We start from the raw sequence: 20,536 nt of genomic DNA, 5'->3' as shown, positions 1-20,536 counted from the left end.
ATGCCTTGGCTGAGATGACAGAAAGGCTGTGGATTATGTGGAGCCTCTTGACTCCCAGGTTTTAATCTTGATCACAAAATCAAAGTATTGGCACCCTTGACAGATACTCCCTCCAGTCACCAGTTACAGGTAAACCCAAGAACTGTGACACCTGAAAGCGTAACAGAGTTTCTGTGTGTAGAGCACACAATCTGTGCTCAGGGGACTGGCTATGATTTTGTTGGGTTTTCTTTATCTTCATCTGCTCCTACTCAGGTTTTCTGGGCCTAAAAATTGAGCAATGGATTTGCTATTTGCTGTGGACGTGCTGGTCCCAATCTGAATCAACTGGAGCTTTGAAAGTTTTCGTGAGGGTGAGATGAGAGCACTGAGTATCAAGAGACCCTTTTTCCTCAGTAAGATGTTAGACATCATACTTCAAGACAGATAATAAGATGTTACTTGAAGGATAACACTGAGACAGAAGATCTTAGAAACAAGTACTGTGTCAAGCCTGCTGCTTCTCAGTTATTCTACCTTTCCATGAATTTTGACCTGTTGAAGGGTGCCACATTGAAGTCTCTCAAGCCTGAACTTCCATGTCACCTGGGGTCAGATTCAGCCAGTGCATAACCATAGACAACTGCTAATTTTCTGTAATGCCACTGGTTTCCCAGAATTGAAGCTTTTGTTATAAACACCCATTTTCTCCCACTTCTTTTGATTTCTAGCCTGCACAATTTCAAAAAACAATTCAATATGTGACTGAAATTACCTTCCAGAATTCTTTGGGAAAAATAGTCCTTAGAACCATGAATAGATACCTTTATTTTTGGTGGATAATATTTCTGAACTTAACAAATGACATAGTTTCATTTTAGTTACCATATTATTGAGGAATTGGACTGAAGTGCCATAACGATTTCCCAGTCCACCTAGGGGCCAAGTAACCATGAAAAATGACACTTTTAAAGTTTATACAAAAAGTAACAACTGTGCTAACTGCTTGGATAACCACTTAGATCTAATAAAGAGAAATGTTTTTACAGGCATGTCAAGAGAACAGTGATACAATACAAACAAAACCCTATAAAAGCAAATTAACAATATTTTCAGGGCTAATTTTCAGGCAAGAGAAAATTTGCTAATTAAATTTAGCAATGACAGAAAATTGGAAGACAAAATCAAAACAAAGAAGAACTGGAACATCATGTAGGAAGCCTGCATAACCTTGAGGACTGGAGTAATCGAAGTCATATGGTCATGTTCTGGGAGCTAAGGAAAAAAATATGATAGAAGGCAGAAAATTTGCAGAAATAGTAGAGGTAACTCATCTAGATTCAGTTGCCAGCTACCAGTGTACTGTGGACCAGCTGTAAGATGTGCCTAGATGAAGGCAAATGAAATCTTGAAATGTCTCTTGTTGCTGTTTCAGAACACATGGAAGAAGCTAAAGCTCCACAGAGAGATGACCTGTTCAGTGTAAAAAACAATATTGACACAAGAACAAATGGAAAGATGTGTGAAATGTGAAGTAGGCAATCATTGCTAAGCCAGAAACCAAAGACATTTATTTTCAGCTTTCATTCCCTTGCTTCTAGTAGCAGAGAACACAAATTCATGATTCAAGGATTCCTTTCCAGCCATGTTATCAGTTATGTTCTGAGAATCACAGCTGAAAAATGTGCGGGCTCATTTACTGTCAATAATACTTCTCCTTGCTAAAATACAACAACCTCCAAGAAACCTGGGAAGTAATCTTAAAGAAAAGCCAAAGTCAAGTTACCAATTACATCAGGGTTCACTAGGCTGTGCCAGAGCACCACTGACCCTGCATAGTTTCTCTAAACAATAAATATAAACAGGAAGAGAGGTTTTAATTAAGCTGAGGATGAAACAGAGGATTTCAGTAATGCAATGTCTCTCCCAGTCTGCTCTCAGCAGAATCTTCAGCCTGATCTCTGAAAAGTGAAATCGGACCCAAATCAGACAGGGGAAAACTGACTTGCATGTAAGAGCAAAACTGAAAAGTGAGAAAGACATATGTTTACTTTCAGAAGTAAATGTATCTTAAAAAGACAGACCCTGAGCCTTTCCTAATGAGCAGGGCTTAAAAGAAATCTTGGTTATGAAGGATTCTGCATCAGTGTTTGCAAACGTGCTCACTCCAGACCAATTCCATAATCTCCAACTGGTAAACCACCAATAACAAGGATAATAAATGCCTGAGATTTCAAGATGCAGACTTACAATCAACCAGGGAACTAGACTTGGTAATACTACATGGAAATTGAATCCTACTGGTTTTAATGAAAAGGGAGTATGGAGGAAAAAAAAGGTAGCCTTTTGTACACCAAAGGATGCAATGCATTTAAAACATAGCATATTCAAAACATAATAATTTGGTGCATGGATCCCATTGGGTGAAGCATTTAATAAGAATGTGTGAAAACCTAATTCCCTCAGTGTTTACAATCTGAGATAAATTTACTGAACTGATATTAAGAGTCAGTAGACCATAACTGCAAATTTCTTCAGAAATGTGACTGATGTCTTACCAGGGTAATCACAGCTCATATGGAGACCACAAAAAAGCATAACTTGCAAAAAAATAATCTATTTCCTTTAATGATTTGTAATGGGGCCTCTGTTTGAGACTATTTTGTTTTAATTAACTCTGATGCTTTTCAGCCAGGGGTCTGTTTTGGGCTGACTCATCCCTACCTCCCCCTGAAATTTCAGCCAGAGATGTTTAGTCATTTCCCAGTAAGAAAAGAGAAGAATAAGTTGATGTTCAGTGTTAAAATATCTTAGAAGCCCAGATGCTTTTGTGATGTAGTTTTTTTGTTCTTTGTTGGATTTTGGGTTGTTTCTTTTTTTGTTTGTTTGGCAAGAGGATGGGCTGTGTCAGGTCTGCACTTCTTGTGCCTGTGAAAATTGACCTAAATTTGGCCAAGTCAGGAGCCTTAAAAAAAAAAAATCTCACTTCTCATGTTCTGGAGAGTTGTGCTAAACTTCAACAGTAAAATAAAACAGTGGGTGGGAGAATGACAGAGGCTGGATGAGATGATGGGAGAGAGGGGACATAAACAGGAAATTAGGACTGGCCTTATGAAGGTGTTGGATTGGCTGTGGGGGAGTAGAGAAAGATTTACCTAACAGTTTGATGTGTGTGGGGACATATATATTGGACCAACAAAACAGAAATGACAGGATGTATGGGAAGTGAGAAACTGAGACTGAGCAAGAGATGTTCCCTATAGGACTGGAGAGTTGAACTCCTCCATCTTCCAGGATATTATAAAAATAAGAAAGAAATGCTGAGGTTCTATCATGATGAAAATCATAGAAAATTATAGAATAAAGTAATATTTTCCTTCTTCAGTTTTGGCCAGTTTACAGTGAATGAGACTTTGGAAAATGCAAGGAATTAGGGGAAAAAAGGAACTGAGCTGCTGTTGCTTTAAAAGGTGGATTACTGACATATCTATGAGATATCTAAATTATAGTTTTGTAAGTTCATTGTGGTAAGCTCTGTATTTCCAAAGAAGACAGCTTACTTAAGACTCAGATTGCATAAACTTGGTGCCTAAAGACAAATGACATCAATCTCCTCTTGAGTGAGTGTTCTTTTTTGAACCAAATGAGGAAGCTGGGACCTGTGGAAAAACAGCACCAACTCAGGTAATTAAAATCCGCCAAAAGGAATATACTCAAAGGGCAATAATTAAGGTGGTGCAGCTGATGTTCACTTAGGCATTTTGCAGCCTTCAAATGCTTAGATTTGCAAATTTCATGAGTGTTCTTTCAGCCTCCTTTTTGTGCGTTTAATTAACATTGTGTATTGTTTGTATAGAGGTAGAGCCTGGAAGCCCTAGGCAAGGATTCCAAGGCTTTGCAGTCACAACACGGAATAGCTGTCAGAAGCCCAGATTTTTCAGTTACTACTGTCTTGGACTACATTTGAAAAACTGAGATGTATGAGCTTTGGAGTTGGGAGCACAAATAGCAGTGTGTAGTCCCTGATTTGTCTATTTAGACTGTGTGGTTTTTTTGAACTGGAGACATGTTCTCTTTGCACAATCTCTTCTTTGCTACCACAGTAGAACTCTAAATTCTGTGCTGATAAAGATGGTTAGTAATAATTTGTAATATAAAATGTTTTAAAATCCTTAAGCCTGGCTGCTTAGAGCTCCTCAGCTGGATGTTGCAGGCTGAGTGCTGTTAAGAAACAATGGAGATTGTAATTTTGTTTGGTTGTAAGTGCTTGTGGTTTTGAAGACATCCATTCTTCTTCTCCTTCCCACAGAGCTCAAAGTGACTTGGGCATGCAGCAGTGACCGTGAAAGATTCTGGCTTCTATGCATTTCTTACAGTATTAGATAAGCTGCTTGGTTTTGTAGCAAGGTAGAACTGTCTTCCCTGAAAATGCTTCAGCGAGTGTCACTCCTTGCCTCAGGAAGGCAGGCAGGCTGTCAGGGACAGTCTGTCTGTCTTGTTCTTCATCCAGCAGTCCCCTCTGGCTGAGCTGTGGGAATCAGGCTTTCTCAGGTCAGGGTGCTTGTCTGAGGAGTTCAGTTCCTGTGGATGCCAGCCATCGTTCTGCTCCAGCCTTCTTTGAGTCTCTCTTGGAGGTCAGTGCATTCTTTGGCAGCTGTGTCTCACCTTTCTTCTTTAAACTTATTTGGTATGTTTAATACAGGGAGGTTTTGTGATACTCTTTGCTTTCTGCAGCACCCTAGAAGCTTAGATAAAAGATTCAGTGAAAAGAAAAAAATAGATAACAGTAGGCTGAATATGTTGTGATTTGATTGCATGGAAGTCTGTAGACTTACACCTGGAAGGACTCTGGTCTAATGTGTGTGGCAAACATGTGATTGACAGGAAAATCTGGCTCAGATTGCAGGCATGTGGATGAACTGCAGGATCCAAACTTTCCATTCCAACTGGAATAATAAGAAAAGTCATCTCATGTGCTCAGACAAACTTTGGTTTCATCGGCTGCCTTCTTTTGATCTGCAGTAAGTACCAGGGATCACACTTTGTATGATTACTTTGTTAGACAAGGGAGAAGTGCTGGTGTAGATGTTCCTAATGACGTCCCTCTCTGCCACAGAAGGTGACACCACAGCAAACAAAAATAGTGGGCATAGCTAACAAAACAGTTCCCTTGCAATCAAAGTGTAAATAACACTTTGACATTATGACTTCATTGCTATATAATGCTTTCTTTGCAATTGCATTGCAATCAAAAAGGCAAATTACTTTAAAGAAAACCCAAATCTCTGTGGAGAAGAGGTCTCAAGTGTTCTATTTCTTCGTTGGCCATCTTGCAGAGCAACCAGCAAACTGCAGCTTAGCCCGTAAGCCTCTCAGGAGAACTAATCCTGCCTTCATGGAAGCAGAGGCTTTACAACAAATCTGGAGAATTTAGAAACAAACGGAGATCAGGTAAGAAGTAAAAGGAGTTAACAAAAATAGATAGTATCACAACAAGAGTATGCTTATTTTGTGAAATAACTGATTTTTGACAAGGAAAATGGGATCTCTTGGGACTTCAGTGGAATAGTTGGTATGTTGCCACAAAGATTACTGAGCTAAACAGGTGAAAGTGAGGATTAGGGCAAGAAGGGTGACATAAACAGGTGAGGTCAAAGTTTCCTACTTTTTTAGGATTTTGCATGATTGCATCCTGTGAGCCCGTTAAACTGGTTGTTTTGTGCCATATTGTCTATGTTAAACTAACAGGTCATGGAGGAAAGATTCATGGAAAATATGCAGGTAAACAGCAAAAGGGGCAAACCCCACTCTGGTTTTGCCAAGCTCTGTCTGGGTTGACAACTAGCAGCTGTCAGGGTGTTGTCACTGCATGTGTGTAGGCTGTGCACAGAGTTTTTTGGCTTATTTGGATATATAAAATTGTCTGTGACTGTGTGCTTGACATGGTCTGCTGGTAAGTCCTGGGCAAGTGCAAATTCTGCTCTGTGTACTGTCTGTAAACCTACAAAACATCTTTTTTCTACTATTTTATAAAGTCAACCATGATTTAATTAACTGGTTTTCGAAGTAGTTTGCAGAGTGGGCTTGAAAGGGAAATCGCTCGTTCCTCACACCATGTAAAGCAATGATTTCAGCTGTGTTTCTGCTCACCCTGAATACCTTCAAATAATTGTGCTGTTAAAAAAAACCAAACTATAACAGACCTAGAAGGTTGAAGAAGGGGAACAGTTTGGAACTAGAAACTTCCCATATAGGTTTTGAGGATTTGGGTGCTTGCTGAGCTGATTTACTTTTTAAAAGCACTTAAGGTAATGCATTTCAGTTTATTTTCTTTTAGTAAGTAAGCCTTGTAACCTGCTGTTTTTGTGATCTTCTCAGTCATCACATTACCTTGTGATGGGAAAGAAAAGTGCTTGGGAAAGAAAATCAGAAAAAGATACAGGCACTGGCCATCTCTGATTGGAATTTGTTTAATAATAGCAACCTGCTTACTTCTTTTTCATGTTCCAACACAAATCTTCAGTTCTAGATTTACTTATTAAGCCTGAGGACCATCTGCTGAAGGAAAATTAGCTCCTTTAGTAGGAAGGAACCACATGCAATTCCTACCTAGGCTAACAAAAGCTTAAGTGGACTTACTAGAGGTTTGAATATAGTAGCATATAAGCTGAAGATAAATTTTTTAATAGCTCTAATTTGTATATGTACATGGTGCAGGACAAAACAGAGGCGGTGAACTCTTGTTATCCTACTCCCTGGCATAACATAAAAGACTATCAAGGATACTGAGCAGAGGAGGATTTGGCCCACTCAGCTTATTAGGTTGTTTTCCTGGGTGTATTTTCAGTGCCTGTTTGTTACAGAGATTAGTCATGTATCTGCAATGTTGGATGGTTTTCCTCCATTTCTACAAGAGGATGTGCTGCTCCCAGTGGAAATAAATAAATAAGCACAGTAACTCCTGCTTTTTGCAGTACCAGTGGGTGGTTTGGATGTGTGTGTGTGTGTGTGTGTGTGTGTGTGTGTGTCATGCTGGAACTGTGAGTTCAGGCTTGGCAAATTATTACCGGATCATTTAGGTTGGGAATTATTACTCATAATTAGTGTTATGGTGCTGCCTACAAGCCATGGCCTTGCCATTGTGGGTACTGATAAAAACATCAGAGGGAGGCCTTGATCTTGGTCTGTGTAAGACGTGATCCAGGTATGATTTTCACATATGGACATTTAATGGGGTTTTAATGACTTATGGCCTAGGCTGGGTGCATGCTTTGTCTGCTTAGTTTTTAAAACTGAAATGCATCAGCCAAAGATTGTGGCATCCCTGGTGACTGTGCAGATTATACAAAGGCTAAGAGCAGATAGCTGTTTCCTGTCTTTTTCTATTCATGAAGAAAGACAACACAATGAAAAATTAGGATGATTAATAAAACAAGCAGCATTTCCAGCATACCAATTGCTTCTTTGTGGCCGAGCATGATGGCACCGTCCTTACCTTAAAATTTATTGTGGAGGCTGCAGTGCTATTCTTGTGGATTTTGTGTAGTTCTTCTCGCCAAAGGAAAGCATGAGAGAAAGCATCCCTGTGCTTGAGGGAGATCCAGCCTGATGAATAGCATATGATATCTTGTGATACCTGGTATCCCATTGCTCCAGATATACTACTATGCCCTGTCCAAGGGCATTCAGTGAAGCTGGAGACACTGCAGCTCCTAGAGAGAAATTTCTTTGATCCATTTGAACAAGAAAATATAAGCACCATGCCACAGATATGATCTTTCTGCGAATGTAACTTACTGAATTTGTTTATTCTGGTGGCATCCTCTGGCAGGAATATCTAAGGATCAAAATATTAATTTTTAAGCATTATTTTATTGGAATTTATGTATATAGGTTCAAAAACGTTGTCCTTCAAAATCACCAGCCCAAGTGATTTCTTTCTGGCTGGCAAAGCTTCTTGCTTTCTGAATTTTTCTTGGCGAGCAGTTCAGCTCCCATGTTGCTCTTAATTCTACCCATGATCCTCAGAGTAGGATCTGCGTCCTTTATCTGCATCCACTGAGGGTTGTGATCTGGAAGCTGTGCCCCAGGCACACCTGCCTCACAGAGGACAGCGCTGACCTGAACACACATCACAGCACTCACAGTCACATCAGGAAACAAGTAAATAAATAACCACAGCATTGCAGGTAAGTAGTCAAGATAGCTTGGACCAAGACTAGATGTCCCTTTTCCCTGGAGTGTCTTCTAACCTTTATGCTCCTTCTTTTTGGCAGAGTAATTTCTAAATAGTTTGTTGCACTGTGACAAAATTCCTGTAGCAATTTTTCTTGTGATTATTTCCTTGGGCACTTTCATGCTTTTTCGCAATTCTACTTTAATCTTCACTTCAGGCATTGCTGGGTGCACTCTGGTGATTATTGCTGTGGCAGTTTAAGATGTGTCTGCTTGTTCTGCCCTCTGGTCTGGGGCACTGCTTCACCTCACAGCTGTCAGAATGAGCTGGTGCTGAGGCTTCTGCCTGACAACAAAACCAAACCAGTAGGTAGTTGATAAAGATGCATCTGAATTAAGACACTTGGTTTTGGAGAGAAGCAGGCAAAATGCAGTCACACATTTCCTTCTGCTGACTTTGGTGGAGGGATGAGGGCACCCTCTGCAAGTCTGCAGATGACACAAAGATGTGTGGTGCAGCTGATATGCCTGGAAGATGGGATGGCATCCAGAGGGACCTGGACAAGCTCGAGAAGTGGGTCTGTGGGAGCTTCATGAGGTTGAAAAGGCCAAGTGCAAGATTCTTCATGTGAATTGGGGCAACTCCTGGTATCAATACAGACTGGAGAATGAATGGATTGATTGCAGCCCTGAGAAAAAGACTTGGGAGTGCTGGTGGAGGAGAGGCTGGACATGACCTGACAATACTCACAGCCCAACTGTGTCCTGGGCTGTATCCAAAGCAGTGCAGGCAGCAGAGCAAGGTAGTGGATTCTGCCCCTCTGCTCTAGTGAAACCCTACCTGGAATATTGAATCCAGCTCTGGGGTCTTCAGCATGGAGTGGACATGGATCTGACTAGTGCTGCAAAAATTATCAGGAGGTTGGAGCACCTTTGCTGTGGAGACAGACTGAGAGAGTTGGGGTTGTTCAGCCTGGAGGAGAGAAGGCTCCGGGAAGACCTTCCAGTCTCCTGGAGGGGCACCTTTCCAGTGCCTAAAGGGGCTACAAGAGAGCTGGAGAGGGACTTTTGACAAGAGCATGAAGTTAGAGGACAAGAGAAAATGGCCTTAAACTGAAAGAGGGTGCATTTAGATTAGATACCAGGGGGAAATTCTACCTTGTGAGGGTGGTGAGGCACCATCACACATTGCCCAGGAAGCTGTGGCTGCCCCATCCCTGGAAGTGTTCAAAACCAGGTGGGATGGGGCTTTGAGCAACTGGGTCTAGTAGAAGGTGTCCCTGCCCATGGTAGGGGGGCTGGAACAAGATGAGCTTTAAGGTCACTTCCAAGTTAAACCATTCTATGATTCTATGGGAGCTCCAGCCTGAGGTACCAGCTCACAGCTGCAGAATGGAAATGTCTTAAACTGAATGCAGCTGTTGCTAAGTGACTGAGCCAAATATAGCATTTTAGTTTAGCATTTTAATTTAGCAAATTTCATGCATTTAATACAGCATACAGGTGTTAATTTATTACATTAGCTATAAATATGTTTCTGTTCTTTTTTTTCACTTTGCATTTGAGACTGTCTAGCAATAATGAGAGGAAATAAATTGAAAATTAATTTGTCTGGTTTCACCATTTTTTCTTAGCTGATCCTGTGGTATGGTTTGCATCTTGCCTTCTGATTCCTTAATTGCAGTTTGCACTTGAGAAAACCGTCTAATACTTGAATTGCAAGCTAACCTCAGTTAGAAGCAAATGACATAAATATTTGGGAAACCAATCAGGAAGCATTCAAATCTTCCTTGGTGATGTGCCTCCTTTAGTTGTACAGCTTGCTTCCTTCTGGATGGCAAACGTCAGCGTTAAGATTAGCCTGGCACTGTGGAAGTGCTTACTTGGCATTTCATCACCAGAGCGAGCACTGCTGGATTTGTGATGCTGCTCCTCTGCCAACGTCAAACGGGTTTAGGCACAGCAGCCCTCACATGTCCGTGCTGAAACCTGGTCGGCTCTGAAACAGCGTGTTCAAGCAAGAGCCAACAGTTTGATGCACAGCTGAGAACTCAGAGACTGATACAGATACCTTGCAACTGGATACCCATGAGAATTAACGAGCTGAACTGAAAGAGATTAATGAGCTCTTTGTACATTCTCCCCTGCGAAGCGTAAAGAGCTGGGAGTTTCATTGTTTTGTAACCACTTGTAAACTAAAGGGGAAAAATAATTACTTCAGTATCGGCTTCTTGAATATGGTTTCATGGAAAGTGCTCTTCCCAGAAATCTAGCCACACAGGCAAAATAAGAAATCCTCAATACAGATTTCACAACAGAGCATCATCCATCCTGAAGCTTAAATGTTCCCAAACCTGGTTTCCCTTCAGCAAGTAGCTTTGCCCTTCTGTTTCAAACACAGTCTGCACACACCAGCAGTTAACTCACTTTCTGCACTGTTTTTTGAAAATCATTTACCTTGGACCTCTAGACCCTTTTTCTCTAGACAGCCATTTGCACCTTCATCTCTGTGTGTGATAAAGGCCACTGTCACCAGAGAATCAGTTTCAGTATCACAGTTTCCTGCAGGGCTGCTCTCTGCAACCCAAAGCCTGTGGACAGAGGCTGCCAATTGCAAATGGCAATACTAAATGTTTCTTCCCTATAGTTCACCTGCCTGCTGAAGATTAGTTCTGTATGACTGCAAGCCCAGGTCCCTTCTACAAGGTTTATATTTGCTGCAATTGGAAGCTTTCAGAGGCAGCTTAAAGGATTGATTTTGTCTGAGAGCAGAAATGGGAAGTAGGAACTCCTGAATTCAAAAAGCATTATTGCAGCAGTTTTGCTGCAGAGCCTGAGGCTACAGATTGAGCTCTTACCTAATTTTCCCCATCTGCAATACAGCTCCTAGGATGGTTTGGTGATTAATTTATGCTGATGAAGTTAATTACTTGGTAAGTATGTAATAATTTGAAGAGAATCTCTACATATCCTGGAAAATGTGGCAAAAAGAAAGGCAAAATAGCCATCCCTAAAACTGTTAATTAACAAACTGAAACAAGATGGTGAGATTCAGGATAGAAACCTCATCAAGGATCTTATGGCCAATTATAGCCAGTGCAACCTGACATCCCTCTGATTGCAGAGACAACTTGACAGGAATATAAAGTTTGAGGTTGGTATGTTCCTCAAACCCCAGTTTTATCCTGGCAGTTTTGCAAGACCTATGTGGTATGCTGAGGCAGCCACTGAAAAAGCTCAGGGGGTTGAATGTTGTTATTTAGCAGTTCCTGCAGGAATATACAAGGAATCAATAGGAAAGGATTATGCAATAAAATAATTTATTAAGCTTTCCTGTGTCCTGCAGAACAATCCATGACTCATCAGCAATTTGGACAGCACTGAGATGTACATCATATCAAAGGAATTCTGCAGGGCCAGCTCTCTTGGCAGGCTTGTTGTGATCTATATCTCTAGTGTAACTCTGGTTATAGTGTGACCAACCAGTATAATTAAATTATCAGTATCACTGTCCTCAGCCATATTGCCCCTGAGCTTGGATAGCTCCCTCTATTGGCTTAACTATCAAAGTCACTGCAAAATGGGTGTTCCATCATGAGTTAATAACTTGGGTTATCTTGCTGTTTCTATGATATTTTGTCTGCTCCAGATCAGTTCAGATTATGTTGCTGAAGACCCTTCCTTTGCACCTTAATAAAATTTTACTGCACTGATGTTTGAAGCTGCTATGAAATCTCAAATTCAACGCAGTTTTTCCAAAATATTTGAAGTCAGCTTCTCTATAATCTTTCTCTTATGATCCACTTAGGTCCTCTTGGACACGATGCAAATAGGTAGAAGTGAAGGACAGAGGTTTCACATTTTCAAAGCTTGCTTGTGAAACATCCAGAATGCCCAGAGACACCATGTCTGTCAGGGCTCTGCAGTTTTTGGTTGCTATTCATGTAACCCAGTGAGGCAGAAGAGCAGAGATAAGGGAAAGAACAGGGGAAGATTCCTCTCTGCAGTTTATTCTCCAGGGTTTTATTCAGTCCAGTTTTAAATGGCTCAAGCTACTGGAGTGATTCAAGCTATGACATTTTGGCAGGGTGTGAAATAAAATCTGGCAGAGGTGCTATGACTGAAGGGCTGGTTTTGTACTCTGAAATGTGTGTCAAATCTTTCACTGGCTCCAGTTAAAACAGAATCAGCTCTTCAGAGTCATTCAATTTGAATAAGCTCTGCAGAAGAATCTACTTTTGTGGTGCCATTACGCTGTTACAATCTCTCTCAGCCTCACCCTCCTCTGTTTACAGTGTCCTCCCATGCAACTAAGACTTTCTGCATGGAAAAATGAGCTGCTTTTGTTAGGTTTTGAGTAATAAATGGCCCTGGATTAGTAGTCTGTCTGATGTCTCATTCAGACTGTCTTTTGCATTACCGAACTGTGTTTTTAGGCCCTGACACTGAAAGTGAAAACTCTTAAGAGGCATTCTTTAAAAAGTCAATAAAGAGAGGAAAAGATAACTGATTTTAAAATTATCTTTATTGTTCCTTTCCTTGTATGGTAGCCCAATAAACTTGAGGAGTCCCTAATGAAAGGTAAATTTAGTGCACTCTTCTTTTTCCAGACTTCCAGAGGTGCGTCCCCTTGATGTTATGCTATTTTTTTCATTCCTCCCCACTTACAGGTAAAAGAAAAAAACAATAACATATGTCAGAATAATTTGGATTGATTTAAGTTTCAGTAGTGTTATTGTTGTTTTCTTACTGGTTCAGCAGGAGTTGCTGTCAACGGTAGAAGTACATTTATGCAAGAAATGCATAAATCTGCTTCTACCATGCTCTTCCACAGAGGAGAATTTTTCTCATCATAAACCACAATAAAATGAATGGAAAAGTGATTCTGAGTTTCTGCTATAAAACCATTGCAACTCTGTAAGCCGAATCCTGGGAGGAAAACCTGTCACAGACTTGTCTGTTGGGAAAGCTGTTCTAGGTAGCAAATTTACATTTTGGGCAGTATAGAGGTTTTTTTTTTTTTTTCTGATTTCTTTATATTAAGGAGAGAAAATTAGAGTCAAGGTTCTGAGACAGTGCAGAGAACCACTTCACACCTGAGGCCAGGACAGTTGCCCAAACAGTTCTAAGAGAGCTGTGCCACACAATTTCACAGGCCAGGTCCTTGTACTGGTGGCTGAACGACAGCCAGCAACCATAGATTGTTTTGTGACTTCTGCAGGTAATTTGTCACTTGGGAGACAGGCTCTCATGTGCTTGAGATGTTTGCCTGCCTGCCAATACTATGCTGCTTTCCACACTTCCTTCATTGGCAGCAATTCCTTCATGCTCCAAAGGCCCAAGTGAATGAGCAGTATTTACAACCTCCCCCTTCCCTCCCCTCCCTCTCAGCAGTGCCCCTCTTGCTCGCCCTGGATGCCTCGTTCTTTGTCTGCTGCTGCCTGTGTTTTGTAAAGCAGAGCTGCTGCCATGATTCTTCACTACAAAAGTGGTGAAGCAGTGGAATGGGATGCCCAGAGAAGCAGTGGATGCCCCATCCCTTGGAAGTGTTTGAGGCCAGGTTGGATGGGGCTCTGAGCAACCTGGTCTAGTGGAAGGTATCCCTGCCCATGGCAGGGGAGTTGGGAGAAAATGGTCTTTAAGGTCCCTTCCCACCCTAACCATTCTAGGATAATTTCCAGTCAAGATGGGATGTGGATCCCTAAAAGAGTGTCTAGACTGTATTCACATCCTTGCCTTAGGTTAGCTGGTGGGGTCAGGGAGGAAAAGGACTTTCAAAGTGAGGTGAATGATTAAATAAGGCTGGGAGGTGGAAGGAAGGGGAAAGGAGAGGAAGTAGGAATGAGCAAATGTTTCTTGATACAGCTGGAGAAGAATAGGGGCAGGCAGGGATAGGTGTTTTTCAGACTGCAGGCAGAGGGAAGTTTGATGTAGGGAACCATAGCTATGACTGTAGTTGGGAGATTGAAAGACAAAATTCTGAACGAGATTCCTGGTTTTGGAGCACATCAGTACTGTTTTTAATATCTGAAAACAGGATTTTCTGTTATGGCACTCATCTCCACAGATTATTGCACAGTATGGGATTTACAATACAAATGGTCAGCCTGTAGTCTGAATTCTTATAGCTCCAGTGACTGACCAGTGTTTGAAGTTTATACCTTCACCCACAAAGAAGAGCTTACAGCATTTAAATATATTTTTTACCTAAGATTACCAGTGCTTAGTAATATTTTTCCAAAACCCAAACTATTAAGATCATTGAGAGAACATAGAAAACCTAAGCCAGAGTAATGATTCTGTACAGCTCCAAAGAAACTCACAGCACAGGGTAAAACTCCCCCTTTGCTTTTAAGCTTGAATTAGCAGCATGCCTCGAAACTCAGATATATGTGCTTAAATTCAGCTGTTAGCTAATGAATCAAAGACTGACCTCACTGTTAAGCCCATCTGTATTTTATGACTTCCAGAGATACACAAGGCTTCCAGAATCAAACAGTCATTTGTGGCTTCCCTAGTATTCCCCGACTTGCTGACTGCTCACCAAAGCACTGAGTGCTCTTAGCTGTCTCTGTGCAATTTCCTGGCTAAAGGAGATCTGGAATGTAAAAGTGTATTCATCACCAGAGGTTTTGCAAGATTCCAGGACTTCAATGAAGCGGTAAGAGATTATTTAAAATTGGAATGGCATGAAGGTTCCTCTGAGTTTTCAACCAACTATAGGGTAACTTAACCAACAAGTAAGTAACCCATAAGAAGAAGCAGAATTATTTGGGCTTTAAGCATTAAAAAAAAAAAAAAAAAGTATCAAGTTGTAATTACTATTATAACTGTACCCGACAGATCCTGACCCTTTACTGTGAGCTTCTCAGTACAGAAACAGAGGACTAAGTGGGAAGTGGGAACGTGTATAGTATGATGCCTTAACCATTTATCTGGAGTGAAACAACTGCATAGAGTCAAATACTGAGAAATGTTTTTGCATAAGCTGGATTTTCGACTTCAGTGCTAAGATCAAGAAGTGTAACCCAGAGCCAGCTTTGCTAAGATGGTGACCCTGCTTCTTACTCCTGTGTTTGAATTTTTTCTAGGGCAGAGAAATCATAGCAAACCTTTCTACAGGATGGTAGGAGGTGCATGTCCATTTTAAATATGCATCAGAGGTAATGTGCTACTTGTACATATTTAGGAAATTATTTTAACATCTGTTGTGATGGGTATTACATACTATCTAACATCAGGATATTTAAGATAGGAACCAGATGCTACTCTGTGCTAGTCAGGTGTTCTGGCCCTTTTTTATTTTTTACTTTGCTTTTCTGGCACTAAAACTCCCTAAAATTTACAGAGGAAATGAAAGATTGTTGCTGTCGTGCTTGTCTGTGTTTGTTTAGCAAAAACATTTGTGCATCATAGAATAGTGTCCAGAAACACATTCCTCACTGCTTTAGTGTACTGCATTATCTGGACAAAATGAAAAGGAAATAGTTGTGATTTGGAAGTGTTTTACATACATTTTGCAGAGCTGTACAAACTTACATGATATGTAGGGCAGTGATGAATCATAGTCTGTCTTCTTCTTCACTTCACACCACCATAACAACATTACTTTTCTGGTTTGACTTCTGATTTACTGGGTGAGAAACCTCCAGGCAGTACTGTGCTGACCCACCATCACCTTCAGTTTTGCTTGCTGGTGCTTGCTGTTTCTTCATCTTCACAGTATGATATTTAGCTGAGGAACTTTGTAATTTTGTGTTGTATAACTATAGGACTCCATTTTTCCTTTTGTCTTTTTCCTTCCCCTGCTACGAAAATCTAGAGACCTGTAATTAGTTTTCAAGTGCTTCATGAACTCAGTTTTCTTCCATGTAGGCTGGGTTCAATTTGTCTCTGTTTGCTTGAGCAGATTAAATGAGTGGACAGGTTATTGCAGGTGACTAAGTGGGCACATCCTAACAAGTTACTGTCCCTCAGTTAAGCTTCAGCTCCTGTGATTTCACATGCTCTTGTGTTCCTCCTGCATCGTGTCAGACAAGGTATTTGGGGATTTGATCTGGGTAAAAACACCTAGGAAAAGTCCTAGGTGGACCAGTTCTTTGATCCCTTCCATTACACAGCTGCACAAATGGCTGTGTTGGCACAGTGCAGGGAGTAGCTCAGGAACAGAGATGCACAGCAGAGTAAGAACTGTTGATACTGGTGCTGCTGACAAAGAAGAAATCATCAGGCTGTGCCCCACAGCAGTGTACTGCTTGTTCTGCTGTGTGCCTGAAGGGGAGGAAAACACAGCTCTTATGTGATCACTGTGAAATCGATTGTTTAACTGAGTTGGTCTTTGAGGCCGGGGTCTGGTGCCAGGCTTCTTCCCACAGAACACAGGAGACCCTTTTGAGGTGTATGAGATCCCCTTTTTCCTCCATATTGGAAAAGGGCCATCTGACTTGAACCTGAGTGCAAGGCAAGATGGATCCTTTGCCTGAAAACCCCTGAACACTTAGCTGTGAGTGCTTAGAAATGCAAATAAAAAGATTTACATTTCACTCATTCCTTTCTGAAGTACCAAATTCTGGTTTGCAGTGGTTCCTTTCTATCCTGTTCTTATGCTGCTCATGGATGTCTTCCTCCTTTTGTTTAGGAACTCCCTCTCAAATATCCAGCAATAGTTTCAGACAAATGAGTCTTGAACTTTGAGTAAATTCAGAAATCTGTGTTGTAATTCCTGGATATCCCATTAGGATTCCACAATGCTACAGAGCAGGAGAATAGCAAAATTTAAGGATTCTTAAGATTTTGGTGAGATTCCTTGGCAGCAAATATACCAAGGTTTATTCAAAAGAATTTCTGAACTGAGTTAACCTGTGTATTGATTGTCCCTCAATTGTCTCAGTGGTCTCTTCTCAAGGCTGAACATGCCCAGCTCCCTCAGCCTTTCCTCATAAGAGAGATGCTTCTGTCCCCTCATCATATTTGTAGCTCTTTGGGCGGGTGCTTTGGGCAAACACTACAGTTACACAACCCACTCCAGGAGCTCCATGTTTCTCTCAGACTGAGGAGCCTGAGTCACAGCACTCCAGATGGACCTCTCCAGGGCTCAGGAGAGTGCAGCACACCCGGTGTATATGGACCAGGCCTTAGGTCAACCACTGCAATTTCCTGACTTATCCATTCTCCGTGTGGTTGAATGAATGTATGTGGTAAAACATCTTGTCAAACAGGCATGTTTATGGAGTATTTTGGGCTGTCCTCTTGTCTGGCTTCAAAATTTATTTTTTTAAATTGTTAGTGTGCATCCATGTTTCTGAAAAGGTTTCGGGATTTCAAACATGGTACAAAAGGAAGTCACTTTTCAGCTCTCAGTTCAGGGCCAAAGGGTAACTCTTGGTTTTTAACTCCAGCTTTGATGGAGCCCCCTTTATGGATCCAGCATTTAAGCTGAGCTGCATGGCTTTTGCCTCAGTTCGTTCCCTCCCCTCCAGCAGCAATCCTGTAAATTCCCATGTATCTCTGGGATTCCTGACACAGTCTGATCCTGTCTTTGAAGTGATGGGACTGATACATATTACCCTCAACTACATAAAAATAAAAATGTTGCAACAAGACAATGGGCAGAGGATGCTTGAGGGAGCTAATGCAATCTGCCCGTGTGCGTGGATTTGAATCCAATGTTAAATGTATCCGAGAGAGGGAAGTGCTTCCAAGAGCGCAATTCCACAGCAGGTTCAGCTGCTGAAATCAGCTCTGTGGCATTCCCACTCTCCCTATCAGTCCCAGGCTCGAGTTCTCGCTTCCTCCATTTGTTTACTTTTGCGATGTTAATTTTCTGCTGGTTTAGCTCCGAACAAACTTATCAAACGGGAACTGATAAGTGTTGGTACAAAGGGGAAGAGCGAGACTGTGGCAGCGCTGTTTTAATCTGTCGGGTGTAGGGGCACGCTGTCTCGGTATGAAGCTTCTCTCCCTTTTGCCTGTAACTACCTGCAGCACTTCAACATTTCCCCTTCGCACCTCTAGAGAGCACGTCCCAAGAACACCTCAGCATGCCCGTGCTCTCTTCTCCAGAGCCCTGCGCTGTACGTGCACTCAAACCCCTCCTATTTTTCTCTCCAAGCACAGCACAAGCGCTGAGCCGAAAACTCCACTTAACTAGGGTTACGAGTTTCCAGCAAGCTGTGGATCACGGGGAGAGGGGACACCCGGATCCCGGCAATATAAGGTATAGACGCCTCGGCTTGTGCAACACAGCAGCAGGGCAGAGCCCATTTTATTCTTGCCTTTTTTGGATCTGCACGCACACAGACCTCAGCACAATGGAGCCGGCTCCGCGATAGCGCAGCGCGATACGGGCAGCACACATAAAGTCATCGCAGCGCCGCTCGCCAAGGGTGCAGTTGCCGGCGATCCACTCCCCGCGTGGCAGCTCCGCTGATGGCGTGATCACCAGAGACTCCCGCGTCCCAGGCAGGCCAGCGCCGCTCCCGCCCTCCGCCCGGCGGAGCTGCGGGGCTCCGGGAGCCGCCTGCAGCCGCAGCACGGCCGGAGCACAGCCCGCGGCTCCCCGAGGCAGCGCACCACGCTCCGGGGTCCCGGTCTGCGGCGCCGCGAAGGTACCACCCCCCTCCCAAAAAAACTTTCCACCGCGGGCCACTCGGCTGCGATGCCGCGCCCCGGCCGCCGCCGAGCGGAGCGGGAAGGACCTGCCCCCTACCCCTTACCCGCTCCCTTCCCCGCCCCGGCGGGCTCGGCTGCCCACCTTGGCGGCAGGGGGGCTGCGGGGCGGGCCCCCCGGAGCCAATGGCCGCGGCAAGGCGGGCAGGGTGCGGGGGGCGGCGCCGGGCCGACAATAGGGGCGGTGTGGGCAGCGGGGCCGGGCGGGGAGCCGGGCGAGAGCCGGGCAGCACCTTGCGGCGGGCGGAAGGTGAGTCCGCCGCGCCGGGGAAGGGGATTTCCTTACTTGTTTTGTAACCGGGAAGTTTGCGCAGGGGTTGAGCGGACGGGTGCGTTCTTCTTCAGCCTTTCTCTTCCTCCCTCCTTTTGAAATTTTCTTTTAGAAGAGGGTACTGACCCTGCCTTCCCCCTCCTGTCTCCCCGCTCCTGCCTCCCCGGCTCATTCATTTAACAAAGGGAGTTGTTCTCAGCCCCCGGGCTTTGCGAGCGGAGAGCACTTCGGGGCCGCATGTTTGGGGTCCCGGTGCAGAGGTTGGGGTGGAATCGGGGCTCAGCCCACGGTTTTTGCCAAGCACCCCGTCCTGGCTTCGGCTGGAGGGGCGGGCGCTTTGGGCAAACACAAAGAATTGAGGAGCTGGACCCATGCTGGGCGATGGGGTGATGAAGCCTCGGGCTTTGTGTGGCTGGTGAAGGAGGGATGGAGAGGTGGGAGCCTGTCTTTTAACCCCTCCGCCCGCGGGTGTGTACGAAACCGTGGCTTTTTTGCTAGTAAAGTACTTACAAGCAAAGCTGAACTTTGTGATCGTGGCATAATTGGAGGGAGCGTCAGGTGGTCTCTAATCCAGCCTCCTTCAAAGCAGGGGCTTCTGCCTGGGGAGTGGGGAGCGGTGAAGGGACATCAGAGATGGGTGGCACCTCTGGGTGCTCTTGAATGCACCTGGGAGCTCGATGGAGGAGGCAGCATCAGCAGGACAAGACTTCAGGTGCTGTAGCGCTCCTGTCTTCTGCTGTGCATGGAAATGCCCCAATCCACAGCTCTCCCGTGCCTGCCATCCCTGGTCTTGCTGCTTTTGTTATCCAGAGGGCTTAAAATTCATGATTGTTGGGAATAGCTGGCTGCATCCGTATGTGTGTCACGGTGCATCTGCTCCTGCTGAGCGTTCCTTGATTCTTATTTCAACATTGCCTCCAGGAGTTTTTTTCTTCAGGAGCAAGATTTATAAATAAGTGTCAAAACCTGGCTTTTGCTTGGGACTGGCTGTAAGGCGTGTACTTTCTGTGGTAATTATGTATGAGAGATGTATGTGTGTAAGAAAAACCATAAAAGCTGTTCAGTCAGCCACACTTTCCATTTTCAAAGTGAAAGCAGGTATTGTAGCTGGGGGAAATGGCTGTGTCAGGCACAGACGGAAGAATGTTTGTTTTCTTTGCTCACAATTACTCTTTGCCCAGTGGCTTAGGGATGCCTTTCACTGAACCTCCTCCCCCTTCTCCATACCTGGAGTTTCCCGGTGCTGCGCACATTACCTGGCCAAGCAGGCAGCGTCTTCCTGTCTGCTGCTCCAATATCTCTTAGTGTGGGTGTGCTGGTCTTGCTCTCAGCTTTATAGGGTAAGGCTGGAAAAACTCCTCCTTGTGGAACAGTTTGCGTGTGTCCACTGGATGCTTGGAGACTGCTTTTCCCTGTGCATTTTTTTGTGGGTAAGTCAGAGAA

At 43.4% G+C, this 20,536-nt stretch overlaps 1 protein-coding gene and 1 long non-coding RNA gene across 10 annotated transcripts in view; one reads left to right on the top strand and one right to left on the bottom strand.

The window, feature by feature from the left end:
* The window catches only part of PAK1 (p21 (RAC1) activated kinase 1), a 98,313-nt gene that overhangs the window by 7,613 nt on the left and 70,164 nt on the right, over positions 1 to 20,536 (top strand). For 2 of the 9 annotated variants that reach the window (XM_059838415.1, XM_059838409.1), the window contains exon 1: positions 20,200 to 20,523. The gene's annotated coding sequence lies outside the window, so the exon portion shown is untranslated. Of the gene's footprint in view, positions 1 to 4,878; positions 5,001 to 5,315; positions 5,431 to 18,393; positions 18,762 to 18,921; positions 19,152 to 20,199; positions 20,524 to 20,536 lie in introns of those variants that run through there. The other 7 variants (XM_059838406.1, XM_059838414.1, XM_059838408.1 and 4 more) reach the window with 7 other exon arrangements.
* Positions 18,387 to 20,214, bottom strand: LOC132323337 (uncharacterized). Its single transcript, XR_009485318.1, has 2 exons — positions 19,604 to 20,214; positions 18,387 to 19,185 (listed from the first exon to the last, which is right to left on the bottom strand). It is a non-coding gene; the product is annotated as an uncharacterized LOC132323337 (long non-coding RNA).

This window comes from Haemorhous mexicanus, chromosome 2 (genome assembly GCF_027477595.1).
Source record: "Haemorhous mexicanus isolate bHaeMex1 chromosome 2, bHaeMex1.pri, whole genome shotgun sequence".
NCBI lineage: Eukaryota > Metazoa > Chordata > Aves > Passeriformes > Fringillidae > Haemorhous > Haemorhous mexicanus.
The sequence above is the reverse complement of the archived record's forward strand: the minus strand, read 5'-3'. Positions and strand labels throughout refer to the sequence as shown.